Raw genomic sequence first — 25,136 nt, 5'->3', positions numbered from 1 at the left:
GGTAGGTTTCCGTAGGTGCCGGCTGAGCTAGAGGCCAAAATCTACAGGTAGGCACTTTACAAAAAACACCTCTGTTTTCTCCCAAAAAATGAGATGTGTCCACGTTGCGCTTTGGGGCGTTTCCTGTCGCGGGCGCTAGTCCTACCGACACAAGTGAGGTATCATTTTTATCGGGAGACTAGGGGGAACCCTGGGTGGAAGGAAATTTGTGGCTCCTCTCAGATTCCAGAACGTTCTGCCACAGAAATGTGAGGAACATGTTTTTTTTTAGCCAAATTTTGAGGTTTGCAAAGGATTCTGGGTAACAGAACCTGGTCAGAGCCCTACAAGTCACCCCATCTTGGATTCCCCTAGGTCTCTAGTTTTCAAAAATGCACAGGTTTCGTAGGTTTCCCTAGGTGCCGGCTGAGCTAGAGGCCAAAATCTACAGGTAGGCACTTTACAAAAAACACCTCTGTTTTCTGTCAAAAAATGAGATGTGTCCACGTTGCGCTTTGGGGCATTTCCTGTCGCGGGCGCTAGTCCTACCCACACAAGTGAGGTATCATTTTTATCGGGAGACTAGGGGGAACCCTGGGTGGAAGGAAATTTGTGGCTCCTCTCAGATTCCAGAACGTTCTGCCACAGAAATGTGAGGAACATGTGTTTTGTTAGCCAAATTTGAGGTTTGCAAAGGATTCTGGGTAACAGAACCTGGTCAGAGCCCCACAAGTCACCCCATCTTGGATTCCCCTAGGTCTCTAGTTTTCAAAAATTCACAGGATTGGTAGGTTTCCCTAGGTGCCGGCTGAGCTAGAGGCCAAAATCTACAGGTAGGCACTTTGCAAAAAACACCTCTGTTTTCTTTCAAAAAATGGGATGTGTCCACGTTGCGCTTTGTGGCATTTCCTGTCGCGGGCGCTAGGCCTACCCACACAAGTGAGGTATCATTTTTATCGGGAGACTTGGGGGAACGGTGGGTGGAAGGAAATTTGTGGCTCCTCTCAGATTCCAGAACGTTCTGCCACAGAAATGTGAGGAACATGTTTTTTTTTAGCCAAATTTTGAGGTTTGCAAAGGATTCTGGGTAACAGAACCTGCTCAGAGCCCCACAAGTCACCCCATCTTGGATTCCCCTAGGTCTCTAGTTTTAAAAAATGCACAGGTTTGGTAGGTTTCCCTAGGTGCCGGCTGAGCTAGAGGCCAAAATCTATAGGTAGGCACTTTACAAAAAACACCTCTGTTTTCTTTCAAAAAATGGGATGTGTCCACGTTGCGCTTTGGGGCATTTCCTGTCGCGGGCGCTAGGCCTACCCACACAAGTGAGGTATCATTTTTATCGGGAGACTTGGGGGAACGCTGGGTGGAAGGAAATTTGTGCTTCCTCTCAGATTCCAGAACGTTCTGCCACAGAAATGTGAGGAACATGTGTTTTTTTAGCCAAATTTTGAAGTTTGCAAAGGATTCTGGGTAACAGAACCTGGTCAGAGCCCACAAGTCACCCCATCTTGGATTCCCCTAGGTCTCTAGTTTTCAAAAATGCACAGGTTTGGTAGGTTTCCCTAAGTGCCGGCTGAGCTAGAGGCCAAAATCTACAGGTAGGCACTTTGCAAAAAACACCTCTGTTTTCTTTCAAAAAATGGGATGTGTCCACGTTCCGCTTTGGGGCATTTCCTGTTGCGGGCGCTAGGCCTACCCACACAAGTGAGCTATCATTTTTATCGGGAGACTTGGGGGAACGCTGGGTGGAAGGAAATTTGTGCCTCCTCTCAGATTCCAGAACTTTCTGCCACAGAAATGTGAGGAACATGTGTTTTTTTTAACCAAATTTTGAGGTTTGCAAAGGATTCTGGGTAACAGAACCTGGTCAGAGCCCACAAGTCACCCCATCTTGGATTCCGCTAGGTCTCTAGTTTTCAAAAAGGCACAGGTTTGGTAGGTTTCCCTAGGTGCCGGCTGAGCTAGAGGCCAAAATCTAGAGGTAGGCACTTTGCAAAAAACACCTCTGTTTTCTTTCAAAAAATGGGATGTGTCCACGTTGCGCTTTGGGGCATTTCCTGTCGCGGGCGCTAGGCCTACCCACACAAGTGAGGTATCATTTTTATCGGGAGACTTGGGGGAACAGTGGGTGGAAGGAAATTTGTGGCTCCTCTCAGATTCCAGAACGTTCTGCCACAGAAATGTGAGGAACATGTTTTTTTTTAGCCAAATTTTGAGGTTTGCAAAGGATTCTGGGTAACAGAACCTGGTCAGAGCCCTACAAGTCACCCCATCTTGGATTCCCCTAGGTCTCTAGTTTTCAAAAATGCACAGGTTTGGTAGGTTTCCGTAGGTGCCGGCTGAGCTAGAGGCCAAAATCTACAGGTAGGCACTTTACAAAAAACACCTCTGTTTTCTCCCAAAAAATGAGATGTGTCCACGTTGCGCTTTGGGGCGTTTCCTGTCGCGGGCGCTAGTCCTACCGACACAAGTGAGGTATCATTTTTATCGGGAGACTAGGGGGAACCCTGGGTGGAAGGAAATTTGTGTCTCCTCTCAGATTCCAGAATGTTCTGCCACAGAAATGTGAGGAACATGTGTTTTGTTAGCCAAATTTGAGGTTTGCAAAGGATTCTGGGTAACAGAACCTGGTCAGAGCCCCACAAGTCACCCCATCTTGGATTCCCCTAGGTCTCTAGTTTTCAAAAATTCACAGGTTTGGTAGGTTTCCCTAGGTGTCGGCTGAGCTAGAGGCCAAAATCTACAGATAGGCACTTTACAAAAAACACCTCTGTTTTCTTTCAAAAAATGGGATGTGTCCCCGTTGCGCTTTGTGGCATTTCCTGTCGCGGGCGCTAGGCCTACCCACACAAGTGAGGTATCATTTTTATCGGGAGACTTGGGGGAACGCTGGGTGGAAAGAAATGTGTGCCTCCTCTCAGATTCCAGAACTTTCTGCCACAGAAATGTGAGGAACATGTGTTTTTTTAGCCAAATTTTGAGGTTTGCAAAGGATTCTGGGTAACAGAACCTGGTCAGAGCCCACAAGTCACCCCATCTTGGATTCCCCTAGGTCTCTAGTTTTCAAAAATGCACAGGTCTGGTAGGTTTCCCTAGGTGCCGGCTGAGCTAGAGGCCAAAATCTACAGGTAGGCACTTTGCAAAAAACACCTCTGTTTTCTTTCAAAAAATGGGATGTGTCCACGTTGCGCTTTGTGGCATTTCCTGTCACGGGCGCTAGGCCTACCCACACAAGTGAGCTATCATTTTTATCGGGAGACTTGGGGGAACGCTGGGTGGAAAGAAATGTGTGCCTCCTCTCAGATTCCAGAACTTTTTGCCACAGAAATGTGAGAAACATGTGTTTTTTTAGCCAAATTTTGAGGTTTGCAAAGGATTCTGGATAACAGAACCTGGTCAGAGCCCACAAGTCACCCCATCTTGGATTCCCCTAGGTCTCTAGTTTTCAAAAATGCACAGGTTTGGTAGGTTTCCCTAGGTGCCGGCTGAGCTAGAGGCCAAAATCTACAGGTAGGCACTTTGCAAAAAACACCTCTGTTTTCTTTCAAAAAATGGGATGTGTCCACGTTCCGCTTTGGGGCATTTCCTGTCGCGGGCGCTAGGCCTACCCACACAAGTGAGGTATCATTTTTATCGGGAGACTTGGGGGAACGGTGGGTGGAAGGAAATTTGTGGCTCCTCTCAGATTCCAGAACGTTCTGCCACAGAAATGTGAGGAACATGTTTTTTTTTAGCCAAATTTTGAGGTTTGCAAAGGATTCTGGGTAACAGAACCTTGTCAGAGCCCCACAAGTCACCCCATCTTGGATTCCCCTAGGTCTCTAGTTTTCAAAAATGCACAGGTTTGGTAGGTTTCCCTAGGTGCCGGCTGAGCTAGAGGCCAAAATCTACAGGTAGGCACTTTACAAAAAACACCTCTGTTTTCTGTCAAAAAATGAGATGTGTCCACGTTGCGCTTTGGGGCATTTCCTGTCGCGGGCGCTAGTCCTACCCACACAAGTGAGGTATCATTTTTATCGGGAGACTAGGGGGAACCCTGGGTGGAAGGAAATTTGTGGCTCCTCTCAGATTCCAGAACGTTCTGCCACAGAAATGTGAGGAACATGTGTTTTGTTAGCCAAATTTGAGGTTTGCAAAGGATTCTGGGTAACAGAACCTGGTCAGAGCCCCACATGTCACCCCATCTTGGATTCCCCTAGGTCTCTAGTTTTCAAAAATTCACAGGATTGGTAGGTTTCCCTAGGTGCCGGCTGAGCTAGAGGCCAAAATCTACAGGTAGGCACTTTGCAAAAAACACCTCTGTTTTCTTTCAAAAAATGGGATGTGTCCACGTTGCGCTTTGTGGCATTTCCTGTCGCGGGCGCTAGGCCTACCCACACAAGTGAGGTATCATTTTTATCGGGAGACTTGGGGGAACGGTGGGTGGAAGGAAATTTGTGGCTCCTCTCAGATTCCAGAACGTTCTGCAACAGAAATGTGAGGAACATGTTTTTTTTTAGCCAAATTTTGAGGTTTGCAAAGGATTCTGGGTAACAGAACCTGCTCAGAGACCCACAAGTCACCCCATCTTGGATTCCCCTAGGTCTCTAGTTTTAAAAAATGCACAGGTTTGGTAGGTTTCCCTAGCTGCCGGCTGAGCTAGAGGCCAAAATCTACAGGTAGGCACTTTGCAAAAAACACCTCTGTTTTCTTTCAAAAAATGGGATGTGTCCACGTTGCGCTTTGGGGCATTTCCTGTCGCGGGCGCTAGGCCTACCCACACAAGTGAGGTATAATTTTTATCGGGAGACTTGGGGGAACGGTGGGTGGAAGGAAATTTGTGGCTCCTCTCAGATTCCAGAACGTTCTGCCACAGAAATGTGAGGAACATGTTTTTTTTTAGCCAAATTTTGAGGTTTGCAAAGGATTCTGGGTAACAGAACCTGGTCAGAGCCCCACAAGTCACCCCATCTTGGATTCCCCTAGGTCTCTAGTTTTCAAAAATGCACAGGTTTGGTAGGTTTCCCTAGGTGCCGGCTGAGCTAGAGGCCAAAATCTACAGGTAGGCACTTTACAAAAAACACCTCTGTTTTCTCCCAAAAAATGAGATGTGTCCACGTTGCGCTTTGGGGCATTTCCTGTCACGGGTGCTAGTCCTACCGACACAAGTGAGGTATTATTTTTATCGGGAGACTAGGGGGAACCCTGGGTGGAAGGAAATTTGTGGCTCCTCTCAGATTCCAGAACGTTCTGCCACAGAAATGTGAGGAACATGTGTTTTGTTAGCCAAATTTGAGGTTTGCAAAGGATTCTGGGTAACAGAACCTGGTCAGAGCCCCACAAGTCACCCCATCTTGGATTCCCCTAGGTCTCTAGTTTTCAATAATTCACAGGTTTGGTAGGTTTCCCTAGGTGTCGGCTGAGCTAGAGGCCAAAATCTACAGGTAGGCACTTTACAAAAAACACCTCTGTTTTCTTTAAAAAAATGGGATGTGTCCCCGTTGCACTTTGTGGCATTTCCTGTCGCGGGAGCTAGGCCTACCCACACAAGGGAGGTATCATTTTTATCGGGAGACTTGGGGGAACGCTGGGTGGAAAGAAATGTGTGCCTCCTCTCAGATTCCAGAACTTTCTGCCACAGAAATGTGAGGAACATGTGTTTTTTTAGCCAAATTTTGAGGTTTGCAAAGGATTCTGGGTAACAGAACCTGGTCAGAGCCCACAAGTCACCCCATCTTGGATTCCCCTAGGTCTCTAGTTTTCAAAAATGCACAGGTCTGGTAGGTTTCCCTAGGTGTCGGCTGAGCTAGAGGCCAAAATCTACAGGTAGGCACTTTGCAAAAAACACCTCTGTTTTCTTTAAAAAAATGGGATGTGTCCACGTTGCGGTTTGTGGCATTTCCTGTCACGGGCGCTAGGCCTACTCACTCAAGTGAGGTATCATTTTTATCGGGAGACTTGGGGGAACGATGGGTGGAAGGAAATTTGGGCCTCCTCTCAGATTCTAGAACTTTCTGCCACAGAAATGTGAGGAACATGTGTTTTTTAAGCCAAATTTTGACGTTTGCAAAGGATTCTGGGTAACAGAACCTGGTCAGAGCCCACAAGTCACCCCATCTTGGATTCCCCTAGGTCTCTAGTTTTCAAAAATGCAAAGGTTTGGTAGGTTTCCCTAGGTGCCGGCTGAGCTAGAGGCCAAAATCTACAGGTAGGCACTTTGCAAAAAACACCTCTGTTTTCTTTCAGAAAATGGGATGTGTCCACGTTGCGCTTTGGGGCATTTCCTGTCGCAGACGCTAGGCCTACCCACACAAGTGAGGTATCATTTTTATCAGGAGACTTGGGGGAACGCTGGGTGGAAGGAAATTTGTGCCTCCTCTCAGATTCCAGAACTTTCTGCCACAGAAATGTGAGGAACATGTGTTTTTTTTAGCCAAATTTTGAGGTTTGCAAAGGATTCTGGGTAACAGAACCTGCTCAAAGACCACAAGTCACCCCATCTTGGATTCCCCTAGGTCTCTAGTTTTAAAAAATGCACAGGTCTCGTAGGTTTCCCTAGGTGCCGGCTGAGCTAGAGGCCAAAATCTACAGGTAGGCACTTTGCAAAAAACACCTCTGTTTTCTTTCAAAAAATGGGATGTGTCCACGTTGCGCTTTGGGGCATTTCCTGTTTCGGGCGCTAGGCCTACCCACACAAGTGAGGTATCATTTTTATCGGGAGACTTGGGGGAACGCTGGGTGGAAGGAAATTTGTGGGTCCTCTCAGATTCCAGAACGTTCTGCAACAGAAATGTGAGGAACATGTTTTTTTTTAGCCAAATTTTGAGGTTTGCAAAGGATTCTGGGTAACAGAACCTGGTCAGAGCCCCACAAGTCAATCCATTTGGGATTCCCCTAGGTCTCTAGTTTTCAAAAATGCACAGGTTTGGTAGGTTTCCCTAGGTGCCGGCTGAGCTAGAGGCCAAAATCTACAGGTAGGCACTTTGCAAAAAACACCTCTGTTTTCTTTCAAAAAATGGGATCTGTCCACGTTGCGCTTTGTGGCATTTCCTGTCACGGGCGCTAGGCCTACCCACACAAGTGAGCTATCATTTTTATCGGGAGACTTGGGGGAACGCTGGGTGGAAGGAAATTTGTGCCTCCTCTCAGATTCCAGAACTTTCTGCCACAGAAATGTGAGGAACATGTGTTTTTTTAGCCAAATTTTGATGTTTGCAAAGGATTCTGGGTAACAGAACCTGGTCAGAGCCCACAAGTCACCCCATCTTAGATTCCCCTAGGTCTCTAGTTTTCAAAAATGCACAGGTTTGGTAGGTTTCCCTAGGTGCCGGCTGAGCTAGAGGCCAAAATCTACAGGTAGGCACTTTACAAAAAACACCTCTGTTTTCTGTCAAAAAATGAGATGTGTCCACGTTGCGCTTTGGGGCATTTCCTGTCGCGGGCGCTAGTCCTACCCACACAAGTGAGGTATCATTTTTATCGGGAGACTAGGGGGAACCCTGGGTGGAAGGAAATTTGTGGCTCCTCTCAGATTCCAGAACGTTCTGCCACAGAAATGTGAGGAACATGTGTTTTGTTAGCCAAATTTGAGGTTTGCAAAGGATTCTGGGTAACAGAACCTGGTCAGAGCCCCACAAGTCACCCCATCTTGGATTCCCCTAGGTCTCTAGTTTTCAAAAATTCACAGGATTGGTAGGTTTCCCTAGGTGCCGGCTGAGCTAGAGGCCAAAATCTACAGGTAGGCACTTTGCAAAAAACACCTCTGTTTTCTTTCAAAAAATGGGATGTGTCCACGTTGCGCTTTGTGGCATTTCCTGTCGCGGGCGCTAGGCCTACCCACACAAGTGAGGTATCATTTTTATCGGGAGACTTGGGGGAACAGTGGGTGGAAGGAAATTTGTGGCTCCTCTCAGATTCCAGAACGTTCTGCCACAGAAATGTGAGGAACATGTTTTTTTTTAGCCAAATTTTGAGGTTTGCAAAGGATTCTGGGTAACAGAACCTGCTCAGAGCCCCACAAGTCACCCCATCTTGGATTCCCCTAGGTCTCTAGTTTTAAAAAATGCACAGGTTTGGTAGGTTTCCCTAGGTGCCGGCTGAGCTAGAGGCCAAAATCTACAGGTAGGCACTTTACAAAAAACACCTCTGTTTTCTTTAAAAAAATGGGATGTGTCCACGTTGCGCTTTGGGGCATTTCCTGTCGCGGGCGCTAGGCCTACCCACACAAGTGAGGTATCATTTTTATCGGGAGACTTGGGGGAACGCTGGGTGGAAGGAAATTTGTGCCTCCTCTCAGATTCCTGAACGTTCTGCCACAGAAATGTGAGGAACATGTGTTTTTTTAGCCAAATTTTGAAGTTTGCAAAGGATTCTGGGTAACAGAACCTGGTCAGAGCCCACAAGTCACCCCATCTTGGATTCCCCTAGGTCTCTAGTTTTCAAAAATGCACAGGTTTGGTAGGTTTCCCTAAGTGCCGGCTGAGCTAGAGGCCAAAATCTACAGGTAGGCACTTTACAAAAAACACCTCTGTTTTCTGTCAAAAAATGGGATGTGTCCACGTTGCGCTTTGGGGCATTTCCTGTCGCGGGCGCTAGTCCTACCCACACAAGTGAGGTATCATTTTTATCGGGAGACTAGGGGGAACCCTGGGTGGAAGGAAATTTGTGGCTCCTCTCAGATTCCAGAACGTTCTGCCACAGAAATGTGAGGAACATGTGTTTTGTTAGCCAAATTTGAGGTTTGCAAAGGATTCTGGGTAACAGAACCTGGTCAGAGCCCCACAAGTCACCCCATCTTGGATTCCCCTAGGTCTCTAGTTTTCAAAAATTCACAGGTTTGGTAGGTTTCCCTAGGTGTCGGCTGAGCTAGAGGCCAAAATCTACAGGTAGGCACTTTGCAAAAAACACCTCTGTTTTCTTTCAAAAAATGGGATGTGTCCATGTTGCGCTTTGGGGCATTTCCTGTCGCGGGCGCTAGGCCTACCCACACAAGTGAGGTATCATTTTTATCGGGAGACTTGGGGGAACGGTGGGTGGAAGGAAATTTGTGGCTCCTCTCAGATTCCAGAACGTTCTGCCACAGAAATGTGAGGAACATGTTTTTTTTTAGCCATATTTTGAGGTTTGCAAAGGATTCTGGGTAACAGAACCTGCTCAGAGCCCCACAAGTCACCCCATCTTGGATTCCCCTAGGTCTCTAGTTTTCAAAAATTCACAGGTTTGGTAGGTTTCCCTAGGTGCCGGCTGAGCTAGAGGCCAAAATCTACAGGTAGGCACTTTACAAAAAACACCTCTGTTTTCTTTCAAAAAATGGGATGTGTCCACGTTGCGCTTTGGGGCATTTCCTGTCGCGGGCGCTAGGCCTACCCACATAAGTGAGGTATCATTTTTATCGGGAAACTTGGGGGAACGGTGGGTGGAAGGAAATTTGTGGCTCCTCTCGGATTCCAGAACGTTGTGCCACAGAAATGTGAGGAACATGTTTTTTTTTAGCCAAATTTTGAGGTTTGCAAAGGATTCTGGGTAACAGAACCTGGTCAAAGCCCCACAAGTCACCCCATCTTGGATTCCCCTAGGTCTCTAATTTTCAAAAATTCACAGGTGGGGTAGGTTTCCCTAGGTGCCGGCTGAGCTAGAGGCCAAAATCTACAGGTAGGCACTTTACAAAAAACACCTCTGTTTTCTGTCCAAAAATGAGTTGTGTCCACGTTGCGATTTGGGGCATTTCCTGTCGCGGGCACTAGTCCTACCCACACAAGTGAAGTATCATTTTTATTGGGAGACTTGGGGGAACGGTGGGTGGAAGGAAATTTGTGGGTCCTCTCCGATTCCAGAACGTTCTGCCACAGAAATGTGAGGAACATGTTTTTTTTAGCCAAATTTTGAGGTTTGCAAAGGATTCTGGGTAACAGAACCTGGTCAGAGCCCCACAAGTCTCCCCATCTTGGATTCCCCTAGGTCTCTAGTTTTCAAAAATTCACAGGTTTGGTAGGTTTCCCTAGGTGCCGGCTGAGCTATAGGCCAAAATCCACAGGTAGGCACTTTGCAAAAAACACCTCTGTTTTCTTTCAAAAAATGGGATGTGTCCACGTTGTGCTTTGGGGCATTTCCTGTCGCGGGCGCTAGGCCTACCCACACAAGTGAGGTATCATTTTTTTTGGGAGACTTGGGGGAACGGTGCGTGGAAGGAAATTTGTGGGTCCTCTCAGATTCCAGAACGTTCTGCCACAGAAATGTGAGGAACATGTTTTTTTTTAGCCAAATTTTGAGGTTTGCAAAGGATTCTGGGTAACAGAACCTGGTCAGAGCCCCACAAGTCACCCCATCTTGGATTCCCCTAGGTCTCTAGTTTTCAAAAATGCACAGGTTTGGTAGGTTTCCCTAGGTGCCGGCTGAGCTAGAGGCCAAAATCTACAGGTAGGCAGTTTACAAAAAACACCTCTGTTTTCTTTCAAAAAATGGGATGTGTCTACGTTGCGCTTTGTGGCATTTCCTGTCGCGGGCGCTAGGCCTACCCACACAAGTGAGGTATCATTTTTATCGGGAGACTTGGGGGAACGCTGGGTGGAAGGAAATTTGTGTCTCCTCTCAGATTCCAGAACTTTCTGCCACAGAAATGTGAGGAACATGTGTTTTTTTAGCCAAATTTTGAGGTTTGCAAAGGATTCTGGGTAACAGAACCTGGTCAGAGTCCACAAGTCACCCCATCTTGGATTCCCCTAGGTCTCTAGTTTTCAAAAATGCACAGGTTTGGTAGGTTTCCCTAGGTGCCGGCTGAGCTAGAGGCCAAAATCTACAGGTAGGCACTTGACAAAAAACACCTCTGTTTTCTTTCAAAAAATGGGATGTGTCCACGTTGCGCTTTGGGGCATTTCCTGTCGCAGACGCTAGGCCTACCCACACAAGTGAGGTATCATTTTTATCAGGAGACTTGGGGGAACGCTGGGTGGAAGGAAATTTGTGCCTCCTCTCAGATTCCAGAACTTTCTGCCACAGAAATGTGAGGAACATGTGTTTTTTTTAGCCAAATTTTGAGGTTTGCAAAGGATTCTGGGTAACAGAACCTGGTCAGAGCCCCACAAGTCACCCCATCTTGGATTCCCCTAGGTCTCTAGTTTTCAAAAATGCACAGGTTTGGTAGGTTTCCCTAGGTGCCGGCTGAGCTAGAGGCCAAAATCTACAGGTAGGCAGTTTACAAAAAACACCTCTGTTTTCTTTCAAAAAATGGGATGTGTCTACGTTGCGCTTTGTGGCATTTCCTGTCGCGGGCGCTAGGCCTACCCACACAAGTGAGGTATCATTTTTATCGGGAGACTTGGGGGAACGCTGGGTGGAAGGAAATTTGTGTCTCCTCTCAGATTCCAGAACTTTCTGCCACAGAAATGTGAGGAACATGTGTTTTTTTAGCCAAATTTTGAGGTTTGCAAAGGATTCTGGGTAACAGAACCTGGTCAGAGTCCACAAGTCACCCCATCTTGGATTCCCCTAGGTCTCTAGTTTTCAAAAATGCACAGGTTTGGTAGGTTTCCCTAGGTGCCGGCTGAGCTAGAGGCCAAAATCTACAGGTAGGCACTTGACAAAAAACACCTCTGTTTTCTTTCAAAAAATGGGATGTGTCCACGTTGCGCTTTGGGGCATTTCCTGTCGCAGACGCTAGGCCTACCCACACAAGTGAGGTATCATTTTTATCAGGAGACTTGGGGGAACGCTGGGTGGAAGGAAATTTGTGCCTCCTCTCAGATTCCAGAACTTTCTGCCACAGAAATGTGAGGAACATGTGTTTTTTTTAGCCAAATTTTGAGGTTTGCAAAGGATTCTGGGTAACAGAACCTGGTCAAAGCCCACAAGTCACCCCATCTTGGATTCCCCTAGGTCTCTAGTTTTAAAAAATGCACAGGTCTCGTAGGTTTCCCTAGGTGCCGGCTGAGCTAGAGGCCAAAATCTACAGGTAGGCACTTTGCAAAAAACACCTCTGTTTTCTTTCAAAAAATGGGATGTGTCCACGTTGCGCTTTGGGGCATTTCCTGTTTCGGGCACTAGGCCTACCCACACAAGTGAGGTATCATTTTTATCGGGAGACTTGGGGGAACGCTGGGTGGAAGGAAATTTGTGGGTCCTCTCAGATTCCAGAACGTTCTGCCACAGAAATGTGAGGAACATGTTTTTTTTTTAGCCAAATTTTGAGGTTTGCAAAGGATTCTGGGTAACAGAACCTGGTCAGAGCCCCACAACTCACCCCATTTTGGATTCCCCTAGGTCTCTAGTTTTCAAAAATGCACAGGTTTGGTAGGTTTCCCTAGGTGCCGGCTGAGCTAGAGGCCAAAATCTACAGGTAGGCACTTTGCAAAAAACACCTCTGTTTTCTTTCAAAAAATGGGATCTGTCCACGTTACGCTTTGTTGCATTTCCTGTCACGGGCGCTAGGCCTACCCACACAAGTGAGCTATCATTTTTATCGGGAGACTTGGGGGAACGCTGGGTGGAAGGAAATTTGTGCCTCCTCTCAGATTCCAGAACTTTCTGCCACAGAAATGTGAGGAACATGTGTTTTTTTAGCCAAATTTTGAGGTTTGCAAAGGATTCTGGGTAACAGAACCTGGTCAGAGCCCACAAGTCACCCCATGTTGGATTCCCCTAGGTCTCTAGTTTTCAAAAATGCACAGGTTTGGTAGGTTTCCCTAGGTGCCGGCTGAGCTAGAGGCCAAAATCTACAGGTAGGCACTTTGCAAAAAACACCTGTTTTCTTTCAAAAAATCGGATGTGTCCACGTTGCGCTTTGGGGCATTTCCTGTCGCGGGCGCTAGGCCTACCCACACAAGTGAGGTATCATTTTTATCGGGAGACTTGGGGGAACGGTGGGTGGAAGGAAATATGTGGCTCCTCTCAGATTCCAGAACGTTCTGCCACAGAAATGTGAGGAACATGTTTTTTTTTAGCCAAATTTTGAGGTTTGCAAAGGATTCTGGGTAACAGAACCTGGTCAGAGCCCTACAAGTCACGCCATCTTAGATTCCCCTAGGTCTCTAGTTTTCAAAAATGCACAGGTTTGGTAGGTTTCCCTAGGTGCCGGCTGAGCTAGAGGCCAAAATCTACAGGTAGGCACTTTACAAAAAACACCTCTGTTTTCTGTCAAAAAATGAGATGTGTCCACGTTGCGCTTTGGGGCATTTCCTGTCGCGGGCGCTAGTCCTACCCACACAAGTGAGGTATCATTTTTATCGGGAGACTAGGGGGAACCCTGGGTGGAAGGAAATTTGTGGCTCCTCTCAGATTCCAGAACGTTCTGCCACAGAAATGTGAGGAACATGTGTTTTGTTAGCCAAATTTGAGGTTTGCAAAGGATTCTGGGTAACAGAACCTGGTCAGAGCCCCACAAGTCACCCCATCTTGGATTCAACTAGGTCTCTAGTTTTAAAAAATGCACAGGTTTGGTAGGTTTCCCTAAGTGCCGGCTGAGCTAGAGGCCAAAATCTACAGGTAGGCACTTTGCAAAAAACACCTCTGTTTTCTTTCAAAAAATGGGATGTGTCCACGTTCCGCTTTGGGGCATTTCCTGTTGCGGGCGCTAGGCCTACCCACACAAGTGAGCTATCATTTTTATCGGGAGACTTGGGGGAACGCTGGGTGGAAGGAAATTTGTGCCTCCTCTCAGATTCCAGAACTTTCTGCCACAGAAATGTGAGGAACATGTGTTTTTTTTAACCAAATTTTGAGGTTTGCAAAGGATTCTGGGTAACAGAACCTGGTCAGAGCCCACAAGTCACCCCATCTTGGATTCCCCTAGGTCTCTAGTTTTCAAAAATGCACAGGTTTGGTAGGTTTCCCTAGGTGCCGCCTGAGCTAGAGGCCAAAATCTACAGGTATGCACTTAGCAAAAAACACCTCTGTTTTCTTTCAAAAAATGGGATGTGTCCACGTTGCGCTTTGGGGCATTTCCTGTCGCGGGCGCTAGGCCTACCCACACAAGTGAGGTATCATTTTTATCGGGAGACTTGGGGGAACGGTGGGTGGAAGGAAATTTGTGGCTCCTCTCAGATTCCAGAACGTTCTGCCACAGAAATGTGAGGAACATGTTTTTTTTTAGCCAAATTTTGAGGTTTGCAAAGGATTCTGGGTAACAGAACCTGGTCAGAGCCCCACAAGTCACCCCATCTTGGATTCCCCTAGGTCTCTAGTTTTCAAAAATTCACAGGTTTGGTAGGTTTCCCTAGGTGCCGGCTGAGCTAGAGGCCAAAATCTACAGGTAGGCACTTTACAAAAAACATCTCTGTTTTCTCCCAAAAAATGAGATGTGTCCACGTTGCGCTTTGGGGCATTTCCTGTCGCGGGCGCTAGTCCTACCGACACAAGTGAGGTATCATTTTTATCGGGAGACTAGGGGGAACCCTGGGTGGAAGGAAATTTGTGGCTCCTCTCAGATTCCAGAACGTTCTGCCACAGAAATGTGAGGAACATGTGTTTTGTTAGCCAAATTTGAGGTTTGCAAAGGATTCTGGGTAACAGAACCTGGTCAGAGCCCCACAAGTCACCCCATCTTGGATTCCCCTAGGTCTCTAGTTTTCAAAAATTCACAGGTTTGGTAGGTTTCCCTAGGTGTCGGCTGAGCTAGAGGCCAAAATCTACAGGTAGGCACTTTGCAAAAAACACCTCTGTTTTCTTTCAAAAAATGGGATGTGTCCATGTTACGCTTTGGGGCATTTCCTGTCGCGGGCGCTAGGCCTACCCACACAAGTGAGGTATCATTTTTATCGGGAGACTTGGGGGAACAGTGGGTGGAAGGAAATTTGTGGCTCCTCTCAGATTCAAGAACGTTCTGCCACAGAAATGTGAGGAACATGTTTTTTTTTAGCCAAATTTGGAGGTTTGCAAAGGATTCTGGGTAACAGAACCTGCTCAGAGCCCCACAAGTCACCCCATCTTGGATTCCCCTAGGTCTCTAGTTTAAAAAAATGCACAGGTTTGGTACGTTTCCCTAGGTGCCGGCTGAGCTAGAGGCCAAAATCTACAGGTAGGCACTTTACAAAAAACACCTCTGTTTTCTGTCAAAAAATGAGATGTGTCCACGTTGCGCTTTGGGGCATTTCCTGTCGCGGGCGCTAGTCCTACCCACACAAGTGAGGTATCATTTTTATCGGGAGACTAGGGGGAACCCTGGGTGGAAGGAAATTTGTGGCTCCTCTCAGATTCCAGAACGTTCTGCCACAGAAATGTGAGGAACATGTGTTTTTTTAGCCAAATTTTGAGGTTTGCAAAGGATTCTGGGTAACAGAACCTGGTCAGAGCCCCACAAGTCACCCCATCTTGGATTGCCCTAGGTCTCTAGTTTTCAAAAATTCACAGGTTTGGTAGGTTTCCCTAGGTGCCGGCTGAGCTAGAGGCCAAAATCTACAGGTAGGCACTTTACAAAAAACACCTCTGTTTTCTTTCAAAAATGGGATGTGTCCACGTTGCGCTTTGGGGCATTTCCTGTCGCGGGCGCTAGGCATACCCACATAAGTGAGGTATCATTTTTATCGGGAAACTTGGGGGAACGGTGGGTGGAAGGACATTTGTGGCTCCTCTCAGATTCCAGAACGTTCTGCCACAGAAATGTGAGGAACATGTTTTTTTTTAGCCAAATTTTGAGGTTTGCAAAGGATTCTGGGTAACAGAACCTGGTCAGAGCCCCACAAGTCACCCCATCTTGGATTCCCCTAGGTCTCTAGTTTTCAAAAATTCACAGGTGGGGTAGGTTTCCCTAGGTGCCGGCTGAGCTAGAGGCCAAAATCTACAGGTCGGCACTTTACAAAAAACACCTCTCTTTTCTGTCAAAAAATGAGATGTGTCCACTTTGCGCTTTGGGGCATTTACTGTCGCGGGCACTAGTCCTACCCACACAAGTGAGGTATCATTTTTATCGGGAGACTAGGGGGAACCCTGGGTGGAAGGAAATTTGTGGCTCCTCTCAGATTCCAGAACGTTCTGCCACAGAAATAAGAGGAACATGTGTTTTTTTAGCCAAATTTTGTGGTTTGCAAAGGATTCTGGGTAACAGAACCTGGTCAGAGCCCCACCAGTCACCCCATCTTGGATTCCCCTAGGTCTCTAGTTTTCAAAAATTCACAGGTTTGGTAGGTTTCCCTAGGTGCCGGCTGAGCTATAGGCCAAAATCCACAGGTAGGCACTTTGCAAAAAACACCTCTGTTTTCTTTCAAAAAATGGGATGTGTCCACGTTGTGCTTTGGGGCATTTCCTGTCGCGGGCGCTAGGCCTACCCACACAAGTGAGGTATCATTTTTATTGGGAGACTTGGGGGAACGGTGGGTGGAAGGAAATTTGTGGGTCCTCTCAGATTCAAGAACGTTCTGCCAAAGAAATGTGAGGAACATGTTTTTTTTTAGCCAAATTTTGAGGTTTGCAAAGGATTCTGGGTAACAGAACCTGGTCAGAGCCCCACAAGTCACCCCATCTTGGATTCCCCTAGGTCTCTAGTTTTCAAAAATGCACAGGTTTGGTAGGTTTCCCTAGGTGCCGGCTGAGCTAGAGGCCAAAATCTACAGGTAGGCAGTTTACAAAAAACACCTCTGTTTTCTTTAAAAAAATGGGATGTGTCCACGTTGCGCTTTGTGGCATTTCCTGTCGCGGGCGCTAGGCCTACCCACACAAGTGAGGTATCATTTTTATCGGGAGACTTGGGGGAACGCTGGGTGGAACGAAATTTGTGTCTCCTCTCAGATTCCAGAACTTTCTGCCACAGAAATGTGAGGAACATGTGTTTTTTTAGCCAAATTTTGAGGTTTGCAAAGGATTCTGGGTAACAGAACCTGGTCAGAGTCCACAAGTCACCCCATCTTGGATTCCCCTAGGTCTCTAGTTTTCAAAAATGCACAGGTTTGGTAGGTTTCCCTAGGTGCCGGCTGAGCTAGAGGCCAAAATCTACAGGTAGGCACTTTGCAAAAAGCACCTCTGTTTTCTTTCAAAAAATGGGATCTGTCCACGTTTCGCTTTGGGGCATTTCCTGTTGCGGGCGCTAGGCCTACCCACACAAGTGAGCTATCATTTTTATCGGGAGACTTGGGAGAACGCTGGGTGGAAGGAAATTTGTGCCTCCTCTCAGATTCCAGAACTTTCTGCCACAGAAATGTGAGGAACATGTTTTTTTTTAGCCAAATTTTGAGGTTTGCAAAGGATTCTGGGTAACAGAACCTGGTCAGAGCCCACAAGTCACCCCATCTTGGATTCCCCTAGGTTTCTAGTTTTCAAAAATGCACAGGTTTGGTAGGTTTCCCTAGGTGCCGGCTGAGCTAGAGGCCAAAATCTACAGGTAGGCACTTTACAAAAAACACCTCTGTTTTCTCCCAAAAAATGAGATGTGTCCACGTTGCGCTTTGGGGCATTTCCTGTCGCGGGCGCTAGTCCTACCGACACAAGTGAGGTATCATTTTTATCGGGAGACTAGGGGGAACCCTGGGTGGAAGGAAATTTGTGGCTCCTCTCAGATTCCAGAACGTTCTGCCACAGAAATGTGAGGAACATGTGTTTTGTTAGCCAAATTTGAGGTTTGCAAAGGATTCTGGGTAACAGAACCTGGTCAGAGCCCCACAAGTCACCCCATCTTGGATTCCCCTAGGTCTCTAGTTTTCAAAAATTCACAGGTTTGGTAGGTTTCCCTAGGTGTCGGCTGAGCTAGAGGCCAAAATCTACAGGTAGGCATTTTGCAAAAAACACCTCTGTTTTCTTTCAAAAAATGGGATGTGTCTATGTTGCGCTTTGGGGCATTTCCTGTCGCGGGCGCTAGGCCTACCCACACAAGTGAGGTATCATTTTTATCGGGAGACTTGGGGGAACAGTGGGTGGAAGGAAATTTGTGGCTCCTCTCAGATTCCAGAACGTTCTGCCACAGAAATGTGAGGAACATGTTTTTTTTTAGCCAAATATTGAGGTTTGCAAAGGATTCTGGGTAACAGAACCTGCTCAGAGCCCCACAAGTCACCCCATCTTGGATTCCCCTAGGTCTCTAGTTTTAAAAAATGCACAGGTTTGGTACGTTTCCCTAGGTGCCGGCTGAGCTAGAGGCCAAAATCTACAGGTAGGCACTTTACAAAAAACACCTCTGTTTTCTGTAAAAAAATGAGATGTGTCCACGTTGCGCTTTGGGGCATTTCCTGTCGCGGGCGCTAGTCCTACCCACACAAGTGAGGTATCATTTTTATCGGGAGACTAGGGGGAACCCTGGGTGGAAGGAAATTTGTGGCTCCTCTCAGATTCCAGAACGTTCTGCCACAGAAATGTGAGGAACATGTGTTTTTTTAGCCAAATTTTGAGGTTTGCAAAGGATTCTGGGTAACAGAACCTGGTCAGAGCCCCACAAGTCACCCCATCTTGGATTCCCCTAGGTCTCTAGTTTTCAAAAATTCACAGGTTTGGTAGGTTTCCCTAGGTGCCGGCTGAGCTAGAGGCCAAAATCTACAGGTAGGCACTTTACAAAAAACACCTCTGTTTTCTTTCAAAAAATGGGATGTGTCCACGTTGCGCTTTGGGGCATTTCCTGTCGCGGGCGCTAGGCCTACCCACATAAGTGAGGTATCATTTTTATCGGGAAACTTGGGGGAACGGTGGGTGGAAGGAAATTTGTGGCTCCTCTCAGATTCCAGAACGTTCTGCCACAGAAATGTGAGGAACATGTTTTTTTTTAGCCAAATTTTGAGGTTTGCAAAGGATTCTGGGTAACAGAACCTGGTCAGAGCCCCACAAGTCACCCCATCTTGGATTCCCCTAGGTCTCTAGTTTTCAAAAATTCACAGGTGGGGTAGGTTTCCCTAGGTGCCGGCTGAGCTAGAGGCCAAAATCTACAGGTAGGCACTTTACAAAAAACACCTCTGTTTTCTGTCAAAAAATGAGATGTGTCCACGTTGCGCTTTGGGGCATTTCCTGTCGCGGGCACTAGTCCTACCCACACAAGTGAGGTATCATTTTTATCGGGAGACTAGGGGGAACCCTGGGTGGAAGGAAATTTGTGGCTCCTCTCAGATTCCAAACGTTCTGCCACAGAAATAAGAGGAACATGTGTTTTTTTTAGCCAAATTTTGTGGTTTGCAAAGGATTCTGGGTAACAGAACATGGTCGGAGCCCCACCAGTCACCCCATCTTGGATTCCCCTAGGTCTCTAGTTTTCAAAAATTCACAGATTTGGTAGGTTTCCCTAGGTGCCGGCTGAGCTATAGGCCAAAATCCACAGGTAGGCACTTTGCAAAAAACACCTCTGTTTTCTTTCAAAAAATGGGATGTGTCCACGTTGTGCTTTGGGGCATTTCCTGTCGCGGGCGCTAGGCCTACCCACACAAGTGAGGTATCATTTTTATTGGGAGACTTGGGGGAACGGTGGGTGGAAGGAAATTTGTGGGTCCTCTCAGATTCCAGAACGTTCTGCCACAGAAATGTGAGGAACATGTTTTTTTTTAGCCAAATTTTGAGGTTTGCAAAGGATTCTGGGTAACAGAACCTGGTCAGAGCCCCACAAGTCACCCCATCTTGGATTCCCCTAGGTCTCTAGTTTTCAAAAATGCACAGGTTTGGTAGGTTTCCCTAGGTGCCGGCTGAGCTAGAGGCCAAAATCTACAGGTAGGCAGTTTACAAAAAACACCTCTGTTTTCTTTCAAAAAATGGGATGTGTCCACGTTGCGCTTTGGGGCATTTCCTGTCGCGGGCGCTAGGCCTACCCACATAAGTGAGGTATCATTTTTATCGGGAAACTTGGGGGAACGGTGGGTGGAAGGAAATTTGTGGCTCCTCTCAGATTCCAGAACGTTCTGCCACAGAAATGTGAGGAACATGTTTTTTTTTAGCCAAATTTTGAGGTTTGCAAAGGATTCTGGGTAACAGAACCTGGTCAGAGCCCCACAAGTCACCCCATCTTGGATTCCCCTAGGTCTCTAGTTTTCAAAAATTCACAGGTGGGGTAGGTTTCCCTAGGTGCCGGCTGAGCTAGAGGCCAAAATCTACAGGTAGGCACTTTACAAAAAACACCTCTGTTTTCTGTCAAAAAATGAGATGTGTCCACGTTGCGCTTTGGGGCATTTCCTGTCGCGGGCACTAGTCCTACCCACACAAGTGAGGTATCATTTTTATCGGGAGACTAGGGGGAACCCTGGGTGGAAGGAAATTTGTGGCTCCTCTCAGATTCCAAACGTTCTGCCACAGAAATAAGAGGAACATGTGTTTTTTTAGCCAAATTTTGTGGTTTGCAAAGGATTCTGGGTAACAGAACCTGGTCGGAGCCCCACCAGTCACCCCATCTTGGATTCCCCTAGGTCTCTAGTTTTCAAAAATTCACAGGTTTGGTAGGTTTCCCTAGGTGCCGGCTGAGCTATAGGCCAAAATCCACAGGTAGGCACTTTGCAAAAAACACCTCTGTTTTCTTTCAAAAAATGGGATGTGTCCACGTTGTGCTTTGGGGCATTTCCTGTCGCGGGCGCTAGGCCTACCCACACAAGTGAGGTATCATTTTTATTGGGAGACTTGGGGGAACGGTGGGTGGAAGGAAATTTGTGGGTCCTCTCAGATTCCAGAACGTTCTGCCACAGAAATGTGAGGAACATGTTTTTTTTTAGCCAAATTTTGAGGTTTGCAAAGGATTCTGGGTAACAGAACCTGGTCAGAGCCCCACAAGTCACCCCATCTTGGATTCCCCTAGGTCTCTAGTTTTCAAAAATGCACAGGTTTGGTAGGTTTCCCTAGGTGCCGGCTGAGCTAGAGGCCAAAATCTACAGGTAGGCAGTTTACAAAAAACACCTCTGTTTTCTTTCAAAAAATGGGATGTGTCCACGTTGCGCTTTGTGGCATTTCCTGTCGTGGGCGCTAGGCCTACCCACACAAGTGAGGTATCATTTTTATCGGGAGACTTGGGGGAACGCTGGGTGGAAGGAAATTTGTGTCTCCTCTCAGATTCCAGAACTTTCTGCCACATAAATGTGAGGAACATGTGTTTTTTTAGCCAAATTTTGAGGTTTGCAAAGGATTCTGGGTAACAGAACCTGGTCCGAGTCCACAAGTCACCTCATCTTGGATTCCCCTAGGTCTCTAGTTTTCAAAAATGCACAGGTTTGGTAGGTTTCCCTAGGTGCCGGCTGAGCTAGAGGCCAAAATCTACAGGTAGGCACTTTGCAAAAAGCACCTTTGTTTTCTTTCAAAAAATGGGATCTGTCCACGTTTCGCTTTGGGGCATTTCCTGTTGCGGGCGCTAGGCCTACCCACACAAGTGAGCTATCATTTTTATCGGGAGACTTGGGAGAACGCTGGGTGGAAGGAAATTTGTGCCTCCTCTCAGATTCCAGAACTTTCTGCCACAGAAATGTGAGGAACATGTGTTTTTTTAGCCAAATTTTGTGGTTTGCAAAGGATTCTGGGTAACAGAACCTGGTCGGAGCCCCACCAGTCACCCCATCTTGGATTCCCCTAGGTCTCTAGTTTTCAAAAATTCACAGGTTTGGTAGGTTTCCCTAGGTGCCGGCTGAGCTATAGGCCAAAATCCACAGGTAGGCACTTTGCAAAAAACACCTCTGTTTTCTTTCAAAAAATGGGATGTGTCCACGTTGTGCTTTGGGGCATTTCCTGTCGCGGGCGCTAGGCCTACCCACACAAGTGAGGTATCATTTTTATTGGGAGACTTGGGGGAACGGTGGGTGGAAGGAAATTTGTGGGTCCTCTCAGATTCCAGAACGTTCTGCCACAGAAATGTGAGGAACATGTTTTTTTTTAGCCAAATTTTGAGGTTTGCAAAGGATTCTGGGTAACAGAACCTGGTCAGAGCCCCACAAGTCACCCCATCTTGGATTCCCCTAGGTCTCTAGTTTTCAAAAATTCACAGGTGGGGTAGGTTTCCCTAGGTGCCGGCTGAGCTAGAGGCCAAAATCTACAGGTAGGCACTTTACAAAAAACACCTCTGTTTTCTGTCAAAAAATGAGATGTGTCCACGTTGCGCTTTGGGGCATTTCCTGTCGCGGGCACTAGTCCTACCCACACAAGTGAGGTATCATTTTTATCGGGAGACTAGGGGGAACCCTGGGTGGAAGGAAATTTGTGGCTCCTCTCAGATTCCAGAACGTTCTGCCACAGAAATAAGAGGAACATGTGTTTTTTTAGCCAAATTTTGTGGTTTGCAAAGGATTCTGGGTAACAGAACCTGGTCGGAGCCCCACCAGTCACCCCATCTTGGATTCCCCTAGGTCTCTAGTTTTAAAAAATTCACAGGTTTGGTAGGTTTCCCTAGGTGCCGGCTGAGCTATAGGCCAAAATCCACAGGTAGGCACTTTGCAAAAAACACCTCTGTTTTCTTTCAAAAAATGGGATGTGTCCGCGTTGTGCTTTGGGGCATTTCCTGTCGCGGGCGCTAGGCCTACCCACACAAGTGAGGTATCATTTTTATTGGGAGACTTGGGGAAACGGTGGGTGGAAGGAAATTTGTGGGTCCTCTCAGATTCCAGAACGTTCTGCCACAGAAATGTGAGGAACATGTTTTTTTTTAGCCAAATTTTGAGGTTTGCAAAGGATTCTGGGTAACAGAACCTGGTCAGAGCCCCACAAGTCACCCCATCTTGGATTCCCCTAGGTCTCTAGTTTTCAAAAATGCACAGGTTTGGTAGGTTTCCCTAGGTGCCGGCTGAGCTAGAGGCCAAAATCTACAGGTAGGCAGTTTACAAAAAACACCTCTGTTTTCTTTCAAAAAATGGGATGTGTTCACGTTGCGCTTTGTGGCATTTCCTGTCGCGGGCTCTAGGCCTACCCACACAAGTGAGGTATCATTTTTATCGGGAGACTTGGGGGAACGCTGGGTGGAAGGAAATTTGTGTCTCCTCTCAGATTCCAGAACTTTCTGCCACAGAAATGTGAGGAACATGTATTTTTTTAGCCAAATTTTGAGGTTTGCAAAGGATTCTGGGTAACAGAACCTGGTCAGAGTCCACAAGTCACCCCATCTTGGATTCCCCTAGGTCTCTAGTTTTCAAAAATGCACAGGTTTGGTAGGTTTCCCTAGGTGCCGGCTGAGCTAGAGGCCAAAATCTACAGGTAGGCACTTTGCAAAAAGCACCTCTGTTTTCTTTCAAAAAATGGGATCTGTCCACGTTTCGCTTTGGGGCATTTCCTGTTGCGGGCGCTAGGCCTACCCACACAAGTGAGCTATCATTTTTATCGGGAGACTTGGGAGAACGCTGGGTGGAAGGAAATTTGTGCCTCCTCTCAGATTCCAGAACTTTCTGCCACAGAAATGTGAGGAACATGTTTTTTTTTAGCCAAATTTTGAGGTTTGCAAAGGATTCTGGGTAACAGAACCTGGTCAGAGCCCACAAGTCACCCCATCTTGGATTTCCCTAGGTCTCTAGTTTTCAAAAATGCACAGGTTTGGTAGGTTTCCCTAGGTGCCGGCTGAGCTAGAGGCCAAAATCTACAGGTAGGCACTTTGCAAAAAACACCTCTGTTTTCTTTCAAAAAATGGGATGTGTCCACGTTGCGCTTTGTGGCATTTCCTGTCGCGGGCGCTAGGCCTACCCACACAAGTGAGGTATCATTTTTATCGGGAGACTTGGGGGAACGCTGGGTGGAAGGAAATTTGTGTCTCCTCTCAGATTCCAGAACTTTCTGCCACAGAAATGTGAGGAACATGTGTTTTTTTAGCCAAATTTTGAGGTTTGCAAAGGATTCTGGGTAACAGAACCTGGTCAGAGTCCACAAGTCACCCCATCTTGGATTCCCCTAGGTCTCTAGTTTTCAAAAATGCACAGGTTTGGTAGGTTTCCCTAGGTGCCGGCTGAGCTAGAGGCCAAAATCTACAGGTAGGCACTTTGCAAAAAACACCTCTGTTTTCTTTCAAAAAATGGGATGTGTCCACGTTGCGCTTTGGGGCATTTCCTGTCGCGGGCGCTAGGCCTACCCACACAAGTGAGGTATCATTTTTATCAGGAGACTTGGGGGAACGCTGGGTGGAAGGAAATTTGTGCTTCCTCTCAGATTCCAGAACTTTCTGCCACAGAAATGTGAGGAACATGTGTTTTTTTTAGCCAAATTTTGAGGTTTGCAAAGGATTCTGGGTAACAGAACCTGGTCAGAGCCCACAAGTCACCTCATCTTGGATTCCCATAGGTCTCTAGTTTTCAAAAATGCACAGGTCTGGTAGGTTTCCCTAGGTGCCGGCTGAGCTAGAGGCCAAAATCTACAGGTAGGCACTTTGCAAAAAACACCTCTGTTTTCTTTCAAAAAATGGGATGTGTTCACGTTGCGCTTTGCGGCATTTCCTGTCGCGGGCGCTAGCCCTACCCACACAAGTGAGGTATCATTTTTATCGGGAGACTTGGGGGAACGCTGGGTGGAAGGAAATTTGTGCCTCCTCTCAGATTCCAGAACGTTCTGCCACAGAAATGTGAGGAACATGTGTTTTTTTAGCCAAATTTTGAGGTTTGCAAAGGATTCTGGGTAACAGAACCTGGTCAGAGCCCACAAGTCACCCCATCTTGGATTCCCCTAGGTCTCTAGTTTTCAAAAACGCACAGGTTTGGTAGGTTTCCCTAGGTGCCGGCTGAGCTTGAGGCCAAAATCTACAGGTAGGCACTTTGCAAGAAACACCTCTGTTTTCTTTCAAAAAATGGGATGTGTCCACGTTGTGCTTTGTGGCATTTCCTGTCACGGGCGCTAGGCCTACTCACACAAGTGAGGTATAATTTTTATCGGGAGACTTGGGGGAACGGTGGGTGGAAGGAAATTTGTGGGTCCTCTCAGATTCCAGAACGTTCTGCCACAGAAATGTGAGGAACATGGTTTTTTTTAGCCAAATTTTGAGGTTTGCAAAGGATTCTGGGTAACAGAACCTGGTCAGAGCCCCACAAGTCACCCCATCTTGGATTCCCCTAGGTCTCTAGTTTTCAAAAATGCACAGGTTTGGTAGGTTTCCCTAGGTGCCGGCTGAGCTAGAGGCCAAAATCTACAGGTAGGCACTTTACAAAAAACATCTCTGTTTTCTCCCAAAAAATGAGATGTGTCCACGTTGCGCTTTGGGGCATTTCCTGTCGCGGGCGCTAGTCCTACCGACACAAGTGAGGTATCATTTTTATCGGGAGACTAGGGGGAACCCTGGGTGGAAGGAAATTTGTGGCTCCTCTCAGATTCCAGAACGTTCTGCCACAGAAATGTGAGGAACATGTGTTTTGTTA

Source organism: Pleurodeles waltl, chromosome 5 (genome assembly GCF_031143425.1).
Source record: "Pleurodeles waltl isolate 20211129_DDA chromosome 5, aPleWal1.hap1.20221129, whole genome shotgun sequence".
Classification (NCBI taxonomy): domain Eukaryota; kingdom Metazoa; phylum Chordata; class Amphibia; order Caudata; family Salamandridae; genus Pleurodeles; species Pleurodeles waltl.
The sequence above is the reverse complement of the archived record's forward strand: the minus strand, read 5'-3'. Positions refer to the sequence as shown.